The sequence below is a fragment of the Pinus tabuliformis genome, chromosome 2_2, assembly GCF_031772625.1.
Source record: "Pinus tabuliformis cultivar Carrire ecotype Pingquan chromosome 2_2, CPIR1, whole genome shotgun sequence".
Classification (NCBI taxonomy): domain Eukaryota; kingdom Viridiplantae; phylum Streptophyta; class Pinopsida; order Pinales; family Pinaceae; genus Pinus; species Pinus tabuliformis.
The window spans coordinates 222,308,597-222,322,657 of record NC_142300.1 but is presented as its reverse complement, the minus strand read 5'-3'; the positions used below and the strand labels follow the sequence as shown (position 1 = coordinate 222,322,657).

At 35.4% G+C, this 14,061-nt stretch overlaps 1 protein-coding gene across 4 annotated transcripts in view; it reads left to right on the top strand.

Annotated features, from left to right (window-relative positions):
- The first annotated feature begins 5,829 nt into the window (after positions 1–5,829).
- The window catches only part of LOC149192112 (uncharacterized), a 43,125-nt gene continuing 34,893 nt past the window's right edge, over positions 5,830–14,061 (top strand). Inside the window, exons 1-2 of one of the 4 annotated variants that reach the window (XM_089404481.1) lie at positions 5,832–5,993; positions 8,001–8,142. The gene's annotated coding sequence lies outside the window, so the exon portion shown is untranslated. Of the gene's footprint in view, positions 5,994–8,000; positions 8,143–14,061 lie in introns of all 4 variants that reach the window. The other 3 variants (XM_089404483.1, XM_089404482.1, XM_089404480.1) reach the window with 3 other exon arrangements.

Genomic DNA, 14,061 nt, shown 5'->3' with positions numbered 1-14,061 from the left:
CCATCACTTCAGTTGCTTGAGGACAAGCAACATTTTTTCGGGGGAGACTGTAATATTCCTGATTAGCCATGGCTAATTGGAATATTCGATTTTGCTCAATTTTGCCTTCTATATTTATTTATAAATAAAAAGGTGAGGAAAAGGGGGACATAACTCACCTCTAGAATAAAGTCACTTCCTAGTAGCACAACATTGTGACTTAAAGGGGAGCCAAGGGGGCCAAAGGACCACGCAAAGATGGGGCCCACGCAGACACTTGGAGGGACTGCGCAGATGGAAAGGAACACGTGGCAGGAAAGGGACTGCGTTGGAGGAGGTGGGCCTTGGGATTGAGAGAGGCCAACGCTATAAAGGAGAGGGGAGCCTCCTCATTTTGTCATTTGATTATGTGCATTTGAGCTAGTCACTTCGACTTAGAGCACACTGGCTGTTTAGCTGGTCTGCAGCACTGTTTAGTGCATCGAGTGTCTCCGTTCGGAGATCTCACCCTTAGCCCCGGGGGACTTCGAGTGCCTGCTCGGGCAAGGTAGTTTTCAGTAGTCTTTTGTAGGAGGATTGATCTTTGGAGTGAGGAGGAACTGAGCATTTTGGATAACTGCGCAGTCTTGAGAGAGGGACGCAGTTCTTTTGGTGGGAGTTCCGGATTGAGGATTTTGCAGAGGATTTGAGCTAGGAGATTGAGCAAGGGATCATCTCTTGCATATTGGAGGATTTTGGCAGAGTTTCGGGTTGAGTTTTGGTGGATTCTATTCAATGGCAGCGCAGAGCCTTGAGGAACAACGTAGATCCCTAAGGGGGTGATTTTCGGGGGTGGGCTATTTCAAAAAAGCTTTCTGGGTTTTTCTGGGTTTCTTGAGTAGAGTCTGATTCCATAGTTTCAACATTTTCTGAGGAGGGGAACAACCCCAAATCCTCATTTGAATTCTAGTAGTAGCAGTGGCATGGCAGTTCTCCAGCAGCTTGGACACAGTTCAGAGAGAGGCCATTCCTTTGCTATTCTGACTGTATTTCTTCACTTGCCTTGTGCAAGTCGAGGTGCCATCCTTCTAATAACCTCCTGTACTCATTCCATTACTCAGTATAATAAAATGGCTTAGCATTTCTCTCTGCATTTCTTGAGTATCTGCTTATATTTCATGTTCACATTATTATATGTTGTACCACTGGTATTTTTATCACTTTGAGTTTCCTGGTCACTATATCATTTGGATGTATTTGGCTGGAGTTTGCTTGGGTTTGAGGGATATCTCGGAAACGAGATATTACATATCAACATTGCAGTGAAAGAAGTTTTGATGTAGGTGACTGGGTATTTTTATGGCTACAACCATACAAACAAGTGTCTCTTAAGCAAGCTAAGAAGGATGATAAATTATCACCCAAGTACTACGGTCCTTACAAGGTGTTGAAAAAGATTGGTACTATGGCACATAAATTGGAGCTGCTTGCATCTTCCTAAGTACACCCAATTTTCCATGTTTCATGCTTAAAGAAGGTTATCAGTGACAATCTTCCAGTTCAAACAGTGTTGCCAAAACTTGACGAAGAAGGAAAAATCATATTTGAGCCTGAAGCAGTCACGGAAACAAGAACCCGACAACCACATAATCAATCAATTTCAGAGTATCTCATTAAGTGGAAGAACATACTTGCCAGAGATTCCACATGGGAGGATGAGAATTTTATACAGAAGCATCCAGAACTACTCAAGCGTTGAGGACGACACTTTTTTGAAGGAGAGGGGCATGTTAGGTCCCTATAATACTAGTGTATCCCCTTATTGTTATTGTTGTGCCCATGTAGCCCACATATTGTTATTGTTGTGCCCCATAGAAGCCCACTATTGTTATTATTGTGCCCTTACATTATTATTGTTATGTAGGCTTTAATTATATTGTGACCTCTTAGACTCCTATATATACAAAGGAGGTCTTGTCAATTATATCATCGAAGAATTGTTCATTTATGTAATGTAAAGGAGGTTTCCCCCTCAAAGAGGATATTTTTTAAGTTATTGAGCTATCTTTTATGTGAGCTAGATGCATAACACTGCAGAAGAAAATTGAGGTTGAAGCCTCCTGTAGGTAGAAGCCTATAAAATTTATGTAAAAGAGGGAGTGCGTGCTTGCCTTTACATTACAACAAAAATTCATGGTTTTCTCCCTTTATGGGTTTCCACTTATATCTGGTGTCTACATGTGCTGAATGTATTGCTTGTGTATATCCTTTTTTTAATTCATTGCTATTTGTTGAACACCTATATAACTCTGCTAACTATAAAAGAAAGGGTTAAAAGGATGTTAAAATAATTTGAAATTGGTTATTTAAAAGACACAAGTATTGATTCACCCCACCTCTCAGTTATTACATAGTTTTCAATCGATCTTGGCTTTGTCCATGAGAAGGCATAAACATCTACATGAATTAGATCACTAGGACGATGATAAGGAAGCAACCATGGTTGTATACCCTTCGTAATTGGAAATGCCTCAAGGAAATGCAACCATTGTCTCCATGTCATCTGCTCCTAACAACTTCTCAGGATGGATTGGTGTTCGCAAGAAAAAGAGAAGAAAAGACCTTTGGAAAACCCAATGATCATTTATGCCTCAAAGACCCTAATATCAATATTTGTATCTTTAATCTATGGTTACCATGTCTTTTTTTGTTTGGAAATTGGTCAGGTTTCTCAAGTGACTGACCATTCTAAATTACTCAAGTTTTCTTGTAATCTCTTATTCCAAAGGTAACATAATTTTTGCTCCACTAAAAACATAAAAAATAAATAAAAAACATACAATCATAACTTCTTTAAAGTCTCAAGTATAATTTAAGCATATAATTAAAACACTACAAAAACGATGAAAATACTATATATTGTTGGTAATATTTGAGAAAATGTTATTTGGAAAAATATTTGAACAAAAAGCAACATTAATTTAGCTCATAAAGAAGAATCATAATTAACATCATTTCACAAAGAAGAAGACCATAACCGCAAGGTCAAAACCTTAACTAAATAAATAAAATCATAATTTCGAATCCTATGTTTATGAACATGAGGTTACATAAGCAAAACCCATACAAAAACAATAATGATAAATTCAAATACCTGTGTAAATACAAAGATTAAAACTATAACCAAATTTTTATCATTCATTGAGGACAAGGAAGAATGGAATTACCCTTGTTTTAAAATTCTTCTCACAAATACATAATTTTAAGGAGGAAGATAACTTAATCTTATGGTTTACCATCAATATTCTCATTAAAAGAAAGAACCATACAAGTATAAATTATACTTAGAAGGAAGATAGCTTAATCTTATGGTCTATCATCAATATTCTCATTAAAAGAAAGAACCATACAAGTATAAATTATACTTAACATCTAAAATAAAATATTTAGGCAACACATATAAAATAGAGTAGCCCATCAATCATGCCACAGCCACACTCAAGGCACATATCCAATTGAAGTGAAATCAAATCAGATGTAAAATTCAATAAAAACAGTCAACTTCAATATTTGAGATGCACCATTTTAAAACAAACTCAATGTGTCACTTTCTAGCCTTCAAAGGCAAAACACTCAAAACAAATCAAACTCCTAGCTTGCTTATAAATAGAGAAATAATCCAACACAATCATAATTATTTCAAGATTAAATCTTTCCAACAAGAGTATCATTCCCCTTATGTGATTGCTTTTTCACAAATTAAAATGATCAAATTACCAAAATTGAGGCAGTTTGAGTAAAAAAATATATCATTAATATAACTAATCAAACTATACAAAATGAGAATCCTTGCAACTTAAAAAGGAAAATGGCTTTGAGTTTGAGTCATGACATTTTTATTATTATTATCCAATTTTAAGGTCACGACCAAGCCAGACACCAAATTGGTGTATGAGACCCCCTTGTTTGTGGGACAAGGGACCCACCTCCGTGTAGTGATTTGATTGCTAAGTCTATGAAGGCATGCATATTCTACCCCCCTCTGGTTTTGAACCTGCGACCTCTTAGGAGAAAATACAGCTCTTAACCATTAGGCCCACTCAAGCTGTATACAATACAACAATAATCAAACTTAAAACTCATAATTGATTTACTCACATTCTACATCAAAACAAAGTAAATAAACAAATTTTAGAGGAGTTGTAAATAAATTTATCAATCTATGTCAAGCAACAAAGTACATAATTTGATAAACATGAGCAACACTATCAATTTACAACAAGAATTCAACCTAGGATCACCTAACACTGCAGCAAATCTTTGCCATGCACCAATTGTCCTTTACTATCCAAATTGTTCAGTTTTCCAAATGAACCAATATGAGGGAAAGGAATTCAAGGTTACACTCTTTGGAACAACAGTGCTCTTAATGATTGAGGGAATTAGTTAATAAATAATTAACAATAAAATGCAACATATGCTAAACTTAACTAGTGTATCAACATTGTATTTAATAGCTAGAATCAACATGCAAGCAATTTCCTTAACTCTTGTGCTTCCATGTATTCAATGTGACTTAGTAGCACCCAAAACATATAATGTGTTTATTTATCAAACTTTTGCTACCAAACACACACATACATATACACATATATGTTTTTCACTCTAATGTAAACCCACACCTTCACACTATCTAACCAAAATTTATAATATTTGCTAAGTATACAATGTAAATATGATTGATCATGCATTCATCAAATATTGAACAAAGCATGATCACAAATAAATATTACACTTGACTTGCCTCCTCTTTAAGGGATGAAGAGTTAAAGCTATAACTCTCTCTCTCTATATATATTTTAAATACCCACATTTGATTTGCCTCCTCTTTAAGGGATGAAGAGTTAAAGCTATGGCTATATATATATATATATATATTTTAAATACTAACAATTTATTTTCATTATCATAAGCATTAAACTCAAAGAAAATGCCTTATCACATTACTTAGTAACCTAAATAGAACTAATAATATGTCTAAATTAATATATTAAAATAAAAGAAATGAATATCATGTCTAAACTAATATATGGAAAGGATACTAAACTTCAAAATTATTACTCAAAATCTTTCTCAATGCTTATAAGTCATTATCAACAATTTAACAATATTAAGCATTAAACAAAGTCTTACGGTAGAAATCACATGAGAGAATTTTTTGGCCGACCCGTTTCGAACCAACAACCACACTTGTTGGTTCGAAACGTGTTCTACCGTAAGACTTTGTTTAATTCATTATAGATCACATAAGCTTGAATACAGAAATATTAAGCATTTCAAATAAAATTATTATAAAATAAAGTTCTAATTACACACTATTCATTAAACAAGTTAAATCTCAATTAGAAAATTGATTTACAATCAATTAAAAAAGTAATGATAATCCATTTTATCTATCAAAATCAAATAAAACCTTTAAATTATTAAAAAAAATTCATATTTAAAAAAACAAAGAATACATATTAATTAAAAATTTGATCAAAATTATTTTAATGGATTACTATTATATTTTTCAAACTACAATATGAATTAAAATGTCAAAACAAAAATTTTATTCATGAACGACCTACCCATTTAACCTTGTTATAATAAAGAAAAGTAAAAGCAAATTAAAGTATTCCATTAGTCATTATAGTGTGAAAAACTTCTTTAATTCAAAGGCACCTGGGGAAAATGTGGCCTACCCTTTTTTTCTTAAAAGGTTAAAAAGAGGAGAAAGAAAAAGAAACATTCCAAATATTATTAGTCCAACTTCCCTCATAAAAATAAAAAAATTAACTGTCCCTCCAAAATAAATTGGAGTGCATAGACCATAAGGAGCTGAGGTTTCGTTGCGAAGTGGAATATTAATAGAAAGCAAATCCATTTTCTAAGGTTAGTGTTAACCTAAAAACAATTGTAAAGTTGGAATTGGTTGAATTGAGGAATCCGGCCCTCGCTGATCAGCGGCCACAACCATTACCCTCCCTTGCCTGGTAAGCAAACAAACTAATCTTTTCATTTTAAATTTCTTTTTACTGTTCCTCTTTGCTGTTGGAGAAACAAAAGAGGGAAATCCTCTATCCATGATTTGCCTTCGCTTTCATTTTTCAAATTCAAATCTAAACATTTTTAGCCGCCCCGGAAGAGGCTTGAAAATCAGCATGAAAACGGTATTTCGAATTTCATCAGAAGCACTTTCATGGCGTCTTCCTTCCTAGATATCATAAAAAGATTTGGGTTTTATGTCGCGGCCGAAGATTCTGTATATACGGAGGAGTGTGGAATGCTCCTCGGTCTATTTGGTTGCGGGGTCGAGCTCAGGGATTTCCGCAAACGAATTTGAAATCGAGGCGACGGAATTGAGAGGCGCCAACGAGGCAGATGTGAGGGCGTAAGATGGATGGAAACTTAGCAAAACATAACATATGTACTGGATTATTCCATGCACCCGGCACAAATCCTGTTAAACGATTCGATTTAAGCATGCAAATATTTAAGGGTGTTTGAAAAACGCGAGGATGTTCGACACGGAACTCCGTAATTCCTTAAAAAAATCCTACCGAGTCCCAAAAGATTTGCGGTGTGCGAAAGCTGGGGGGAAATAAATATAAGTTGTACATTTTAACGGGGGCAGCGCTTCTCTGCGGATATTAGGGTTTTTAGGTGAGGGCGTAAGATGGATGGAAACTTAGCACAACATAACATATGCACTGGATTATTACATGCACCCTGCACAAATCCTGTTAAACGATTCATTTTAAGCATGCAACTATTTAAGGGTGTTCGAAAAACGCGAGGATGTTCGACACGGAACTCCGCAATTCCTTAAAAAGGCCCTACCAAGTCCCAAAAGAAAATGTGCTGTGTGCGAAAGCGGGGGGAAAATAAAGATAACTATACAGTTTAATTGGGACATCGCTTCTTTGCTCATATTAGGGTTTTTAGGTTTTGGGTTGTCCCGTGCCCATGGTCTGCATGATCCACAAATATTTATAGCTTTATGAGAAATTATTTGGCATAAATCACATGATATTTTATTGGTGGTCGACAGTCAAGTTGAAAAATCAGATCTCTAAATTGGATGTTAGTGTTAAATAGTCAGAGCTTTTTGGATTTTTAGTTGAACATGGTTTCCCTACTCTATAATACTGGTAGCCATTGCCGTTCCCTCCGTGTTGTTTTTTTGTATTGTTTGACAAGATGTTTTTTTATAACTCGGTTTCCGTACATTCTATATTAATTACGGCTGTTCCCTTTCCTTGCATGTGTTTAGGGTTGTTTTCTTTTCCGGGATTTTGGCAAGATCCTTCCTGTTATCACTATGCTGCACGTGTGCCCTCCCTATTCTGGGAGTATCAAATGCTTCCTGTTATTACAAATGTGCCCTCCCCATTCGCGCAGTCTCACAATGGAATCTAGTTGGCTTGTCTTCCTTGGGTCTAAGAAACGGAAACAGGTTAACAGCCCATTACCCTGAGGCATTTGGTAGGAGCAAAAGTAAGCCTCTTTACGAACCACCGCCGGTTATTTCAGATGACCAGGTTTTGTTCGCACATGATGATGTAGCTACACGTTGGCGTCTTGAAACTGTGTCAATGGAGGCTTGGCTCTGAGTATTGTAGGTCTTTCCTTTCTTTGGTAAAAGTGATACAAAACTGTAACAGATTCAACCAATTCCCCATATAGAGTTTAAAACCGTTCCACAATAATACATCTATGAAATTCGGTCTGTCATCATAAATTGACCTGCGCGGTCTTCAAGGCCATACTAAAATTTTGCCCTCTAAAAATTTGGACTGTTTTGCTTTCTATCGGTGATATTATCTGAAGTGTTATGATTTACATTGCTAAATACTGATATTTTGCCTTCCTAATCGTATACTGGTTTATGCAACTGCTCCACTTGTAATTTTGGGATAGTTGCTGCTAGTATTTTCCTATATACTGGTCAAGTTTTGGGCGGTAGCTATCACGTGACTGCAATTTTCTTGTATTTGAAGGTGGTACCACTGCTGCAACTATTCAAATAACTGAAATCAGCAGGCATGGAATATGATAATTGAAGCTCAAATGACAAGAATAGGAGCCAAATAACAAAAGTAGTGGGGACACCTGCACATGGAGGAAGAATTTTCAAAACAAGTTAGTTGATTATATTTGTGAAGAAAAGTCACTATGAGTAATCCCTTTGTTCTCAACCCCTTGCTTACCCCTAAAAGGAAAAAAATCTCTTCACTTCACCGATATTTTCCAATGGTGGAACATTATCCAAATTTGAAAAAATCAAGATTTTTTATGGCAATATTATTGCTGGCCTTGAAAACTCACCATATATTGTGATGTTGGTGATATTTTAACATATTTGCAGTATTGCATAAAAGTGCTCTTTCACAAATATTGAAATATGACTTCATACAGATCCAACTTAAAGCCACAGTCACCAATAAAAGTGATTAGGTCCTTATTGCATAAAAGCGATCTTTCAAAAATATTTAATTCTAATACTATACAACTCCAAAATTTAAAACTTTGTCATAAAATTGTAGTGTCTATTGTATAGTCAAAGATGATGTGGTCCCCAGACTAAAATGAGGGTTTTTATGAGGTTGTAAGAATGCAAAATTTTATGCTGAAACTTGAATTCCAACTGCGTAAACTCTTTTAGTTCCATTTGTGATTCGAAACTGTATTCCTATCAGCCTTGAAGCTTTATGAAGGTTATTAGTGGTTGTGAATGCTCCTAATTTAAAGAGAGACTACAATTTTGATTGCAAAAAACTGGTGTCCATAGTTGCTTACTAATAGCAGTGATTATTCATAATCGGTAAGAAGAAATCTCAAGTTCAGTTGAATTGGTTTTTGATAAGATTTTCTAGACTATTCTAGAAATTGAAATTTGTATTGATGTCCATTGTCCACTAAAATCAAAATAGGCAAGGGAACTAGTGTCCATAACTAGCAGTAATAGCCAGATAAAAGAAAGGGGTGAAAAATACACCTTTAAAATAAAACTAAATTATAATGTAATGAAAAACAAGTACAAGAGCAGCAGGGGATGAAATAACACATACGTAGTATGTACAATTAGGTTAGTACAACTAGGTTATCGTCAAAAGGAAACCCTCCAAAGTCAAGGAGACCCACTAGTGAAAGATAGCCTGGACAAAGGTGCATCTGCCACAAGGGGAGAGGGAATGAAGCCAACTTATGTATCGTATATTCTACAAGTAATTCTATAAAATATGTTAACATCATGGGACCTCTGTAGATGCATTAGACATCTACTGGATGCTGTGCGGCTGTGCCACCTTCAACATGTTATAAACTAAGTCATAGGACATGTCCCCCAGGGCCACGTGTCACGTATTTCACGTGTTGGACACGAAATACGACCTAAAACATTTCCAACACGGTTTTGATCGTGTCCTCTAACTGAGACACGTATGTTTGATGTGGCGAAAACATGCCCTAGCGTTTTTTCCTTTTAGGACACGTCCCACAAAAAATCTTGGATTGGGCATAGAGGAGGAGGATGGAGTAGAGTCAGATGGCAGTGGCAGTGATGGTGATTATGACATGGAGGAGGACATGGACTATTGATAGAGTGATGAGTCATGGACTCGTGGCTAGTGAGTCATGACCAATACCACTTACGACAATGAAGAGCTATGATATTCCTACTTATTTTGTATCTAGTCCAGTGGGACTCGTGGCTAGTGAGTCATGACCAATACCACTTACGACAATGAAGAGCTATGATATTCCTACTTATTTTGTATCTACTCTTTTGTATTTTCCAGTGGCATTCCCTTAGTATCTATGTAATACATTTTGATTTTGATGACTTAATGGAAAATCTGCATTTTATGGTTTTAATATCTAAGTTCTTCTAAATTTCTAGTTAGTAGTTTCTTATGTGCTTGTAGCCTTGTACAATTGTTAATAAGTTATAACATGAAGATTCAAGAATGAACATTGAACTGTGAACAATGAACCATTGAACATCATTGATGTAGTAAATTAATAAACTAATACTATATTTCACTGTTTCAGTAACTTAATATGGATCAAGAACTATATTTCAGTATATATATATATATATATAAAACGTGTCCCTCATGTCCTGTTCTCCGGGCCATTGTGTCTCGCGTTGAATATTCATATTTACGTGTCCTCTGTGTCTCGTGTCATGTGACTTAGGTTATAAACTATTATTTAGGAAGTGCAACTTTGTTATGATTCAATTATGTTTGTGTACATTGTCACTGCATCAGCTCATTATTTTACCTAAGTTTAGATTACTGAAGGATTATGACTCTTTCCCATTGTCCGTTGGTGCCTGTGTTCTTAACGCTTCTTGCCAAGTATTCCATTGACTATTTTGATGAGCTAGTTGATAGACATTCATTCAATATTATCTGTTTTGCTTGACTAAAGTTTTCTGAAGCTTAGATCATGCATTTTCAAGTTTCTCCTTCTTGACATACTCATTAGATGGTATACTTTCTATTGTTTTATTCATCTCTTCAATCTTTTAACTTTGTATTCAAGTTGGCATGCTAGATTAGACTACCTGTTGTTTGTTTCCCAGTCATGCTGCTTACCAGTTATGCCGCTCTACATAATGTATTTGACAGCCCACTAACTGCTTCTGGGCCATTTGTGGGCATGAAAGTTGTTTCTTGTATTTTTGTTTTTCCTTTGTGAATTTTCTCCTTTTGGCCTCAATTTTCTGTACTTAATTGTCCTCCTTGTTTTTGAAAGTAGTATTCAGTACACTCCTTTTTGGATTTTCCATTGGAACTTTCGATAAGCTGTTTTAAATGAAAGTTATTTGTTGTATTTATTCGTTCTATTTTGAGTTAATAAAGTAAATTGTGTTGTTTGGCTCTAGAAATGCTAGTCTTTACATTTTATTTCAACCAAGGAAAGCCAAAAGGCGTTCAATCACACTGTTATAGATTTGAACGCGGAAATCTCAAAAGCAAACAATAGTGAACAGGTGAACATTTACATGGATCATTTTTCCATGGATTTCGAAAGACTCCTTAATTCTCAAACAAAAGACATTTAACTTTCTGATTGAAATTTTCTTTCTGCTGAGATCTCATGATTAAAAGTTCAGTGTTTGATGGGGGGTATTGCAAGAACTATCTTACCTATTAAAGTCAAGAACTATCTTATCTCATCTCTTCATCTTGAATCCATAAGTTTTGAATCAAAGTAATGGCTACTTACATTCCAAGTAGAGAACTCCATAATCAGCGATACTATCAACAAGCCCATGCTTTTCTCATCACCGATACTTATTTAATTAGTGCTTAGCCACCTTGTTTGCTGTAATTAATCCTTCAAATTCACTGAATTAAAAGCACGGCCAAATAAATTTGTTAAGTTTAGTGTGTAAATTTGATTCAAATTCAATTAAATTTGTTTACATCTGGATTTATAATATTATATATTTATTTCAAATTATCACATTGTTTTGCGCTGTCAAATTATTTTTTGAACGTCACAGTTGTTCAACACGCATATGAATCTGAACCAGATGACTTATAATCAGAGTATAGAAACAGGTGAAGACACCCAAAAATTTACCCTGTTGAAAGTTGTATCTTCTGATGTGTTTTGCGACCGACTAGTTATGCAGGTCAATGGGCTAGGTCTTGTAAGCCATAGAGTTGCTTCTAAAATGGAAGTGTCCAGACTGCTGCAGTTTGTCTTTTGCCAGGTGGCAACTGACTAGTAATAGCTTATACATTATTATTACCTTTTGGTAGATTTAGATGTTCATCTGTAAGGAATCCACACTTAGTTGGAGAATTTATGATTTGAAGTTATTTTTCTGTAACTGTCCAGTATAAACAATGCAATCAAGGAGTAATGCATAAAAGATTATTCCACACACTCCAAAATGACATAAATGCAGTTAGTGGAATCAAAATTCAATCAATATAGTCTGGGTATCTACTTCACTAACTCTTTTTGACTTTTATAGACTAACATCTATGTGGAAAATCAAGAGGACATTTTGCTTACTGACATTGTGTGTATTTGATTACAATTTCGGAGGATAATAATTTTTGTTTGTCTTGTATTAATGCTATAAAAAAATACGTTTGAGGGGGTACATCAACCAAGTGGAAAGTATGCTATGTTTCTAGCCAGATAATAACTAATAAACATGGCTGGAATCTGTTACTATAACCGAATTCTACTTATTGAAATAGCCAGAAAACTCAGGTTTCACTCAAATCATCTAGCTGGTTTATTATTATAGGTTTTCCAAATGTGCAAGAAACATATTCAGCTCAAAATGCAAACAATTACATGTTAATAAATATCGGAAATCTGATACTGAAATTTGACTTTTTGAATAAGATGGAGAATATTTGAAAATAAATGACACTGATATATATGTGGAAATGATCAAAACAAAACCTTTATGGACATTAATTAACTTTTAGACAGTACGTAACATGAAAGATAGCTTTCTTGAGGAGTGGGTGCTAATTCCGGCCTAAGTCTCTTGAACTGCAGTGTGAATGCTACTTTTTGCCAATGATGTAGTCTCTCACAAACTACCAGCAAGACAGCATTTCTAAAATATCCTCTACAATAAGTCTTAAAGTTTTATCAAAAGCTTTCGTTTCCATATATGCCCATTTTTCTTTTGCATGTGGTATTAATGTTTTGTGATAAACCGTTGAAGTTTTATCGAAAGCTTTTGTTGCCATTTTTGCTCATTTTTCTTTTGCATGTAGTATTAACGTTTTGTGATAAATAATTTTTAAACTACCTCTTGTCCTTACATGAAAAGTGTGCCCTTCTCAAATCTGGCAGTAGGCAGTAGTACAGTCAATGTCGCTGGTCTATAGCAATCAAATCAGAATCTTTTGGCTAAGTTGCCATGTGTGGGGGTATCTATTCTGCCAAAATCACTCAGGACTTGCACTTAGCCCCAACTGCAATCTCAAGCACAAGCATGAGCATGACCACAAATGCTAGTGCAAGTGGCCCTAAAGGGTCATCACGGTACCCTGGTTGCGGGAAAAACATCCCCTTCCCCCCCTTTTAACCAACCAGATCAGCCCTGTTGACATGATAAAATTGTTTTTTAATATTTTTAAATCTTACCCCTATATTCCTAAGTTCTCTTATTTGAAGGTTGCCATACAGCCTAAATTCCTCTTAAATCTAATGTTACACTACCTCACCCCAAATTTTGCTCTCCATTTTTTTCATTGACGGGCATGAATGCTGACATCTCTTATCAGTTGGAAACGGTAACACAGTCTCTAAATATTGCGATAGTACCCCTTGAATTGTCTTGTATGAAAACAACTGGTGATTGGATGCGAAAGTAAATATGGGCCTTCCCACTCAACAACTTCTATGGGTCAATTCTTCCTCATACTTGAAATCTCAACATTTTGTACTAATACCTTACTCGAGCATGATACATAATATCACGCACCTAGGTTATTGCTGGTAGCTCACAAGTATAGGCAACTTGTCCCACTCTTGCTAGTGCCCAAGTCGCATGATACACGGACATGTAGATACAGTTCTCCAACATTGGATACATAGATCCCTGAAAATGTGACACCGAGAGACGCTCAAACATGACATGGTGGGTCAGGTGTGTATGTATGTATGTATGTGTGTGTGTGTGCAACAATGCAAGCAAACATATAGGTATACATTTATGTTCTCTCTCTCGCGCGCGCACACACACACATGCATGTATGTACATATATGTGTATGTATGTATGTAATTTCATTTGGCTAATCTTGTTAGAATGTTGTGGGCATTGGGCACTAGACTCGGTGCACACACCCCAGATTTGGTAACAATCTCAAATTAACTTTAACCCAAATAATTAACTGAAGCACATTGATGTGCCTAAGCAAAAATAATTTTTGCACAATGGAACTTATAAAACCAACAATTAGATCATGCACATGATAACATATTACACAAGTTGTGCCCAATCAACAATTTTTCATTAAATTCTTCTCAAAACTTACTCGGGCTCCCTTACTGGGATAATAGCCCTT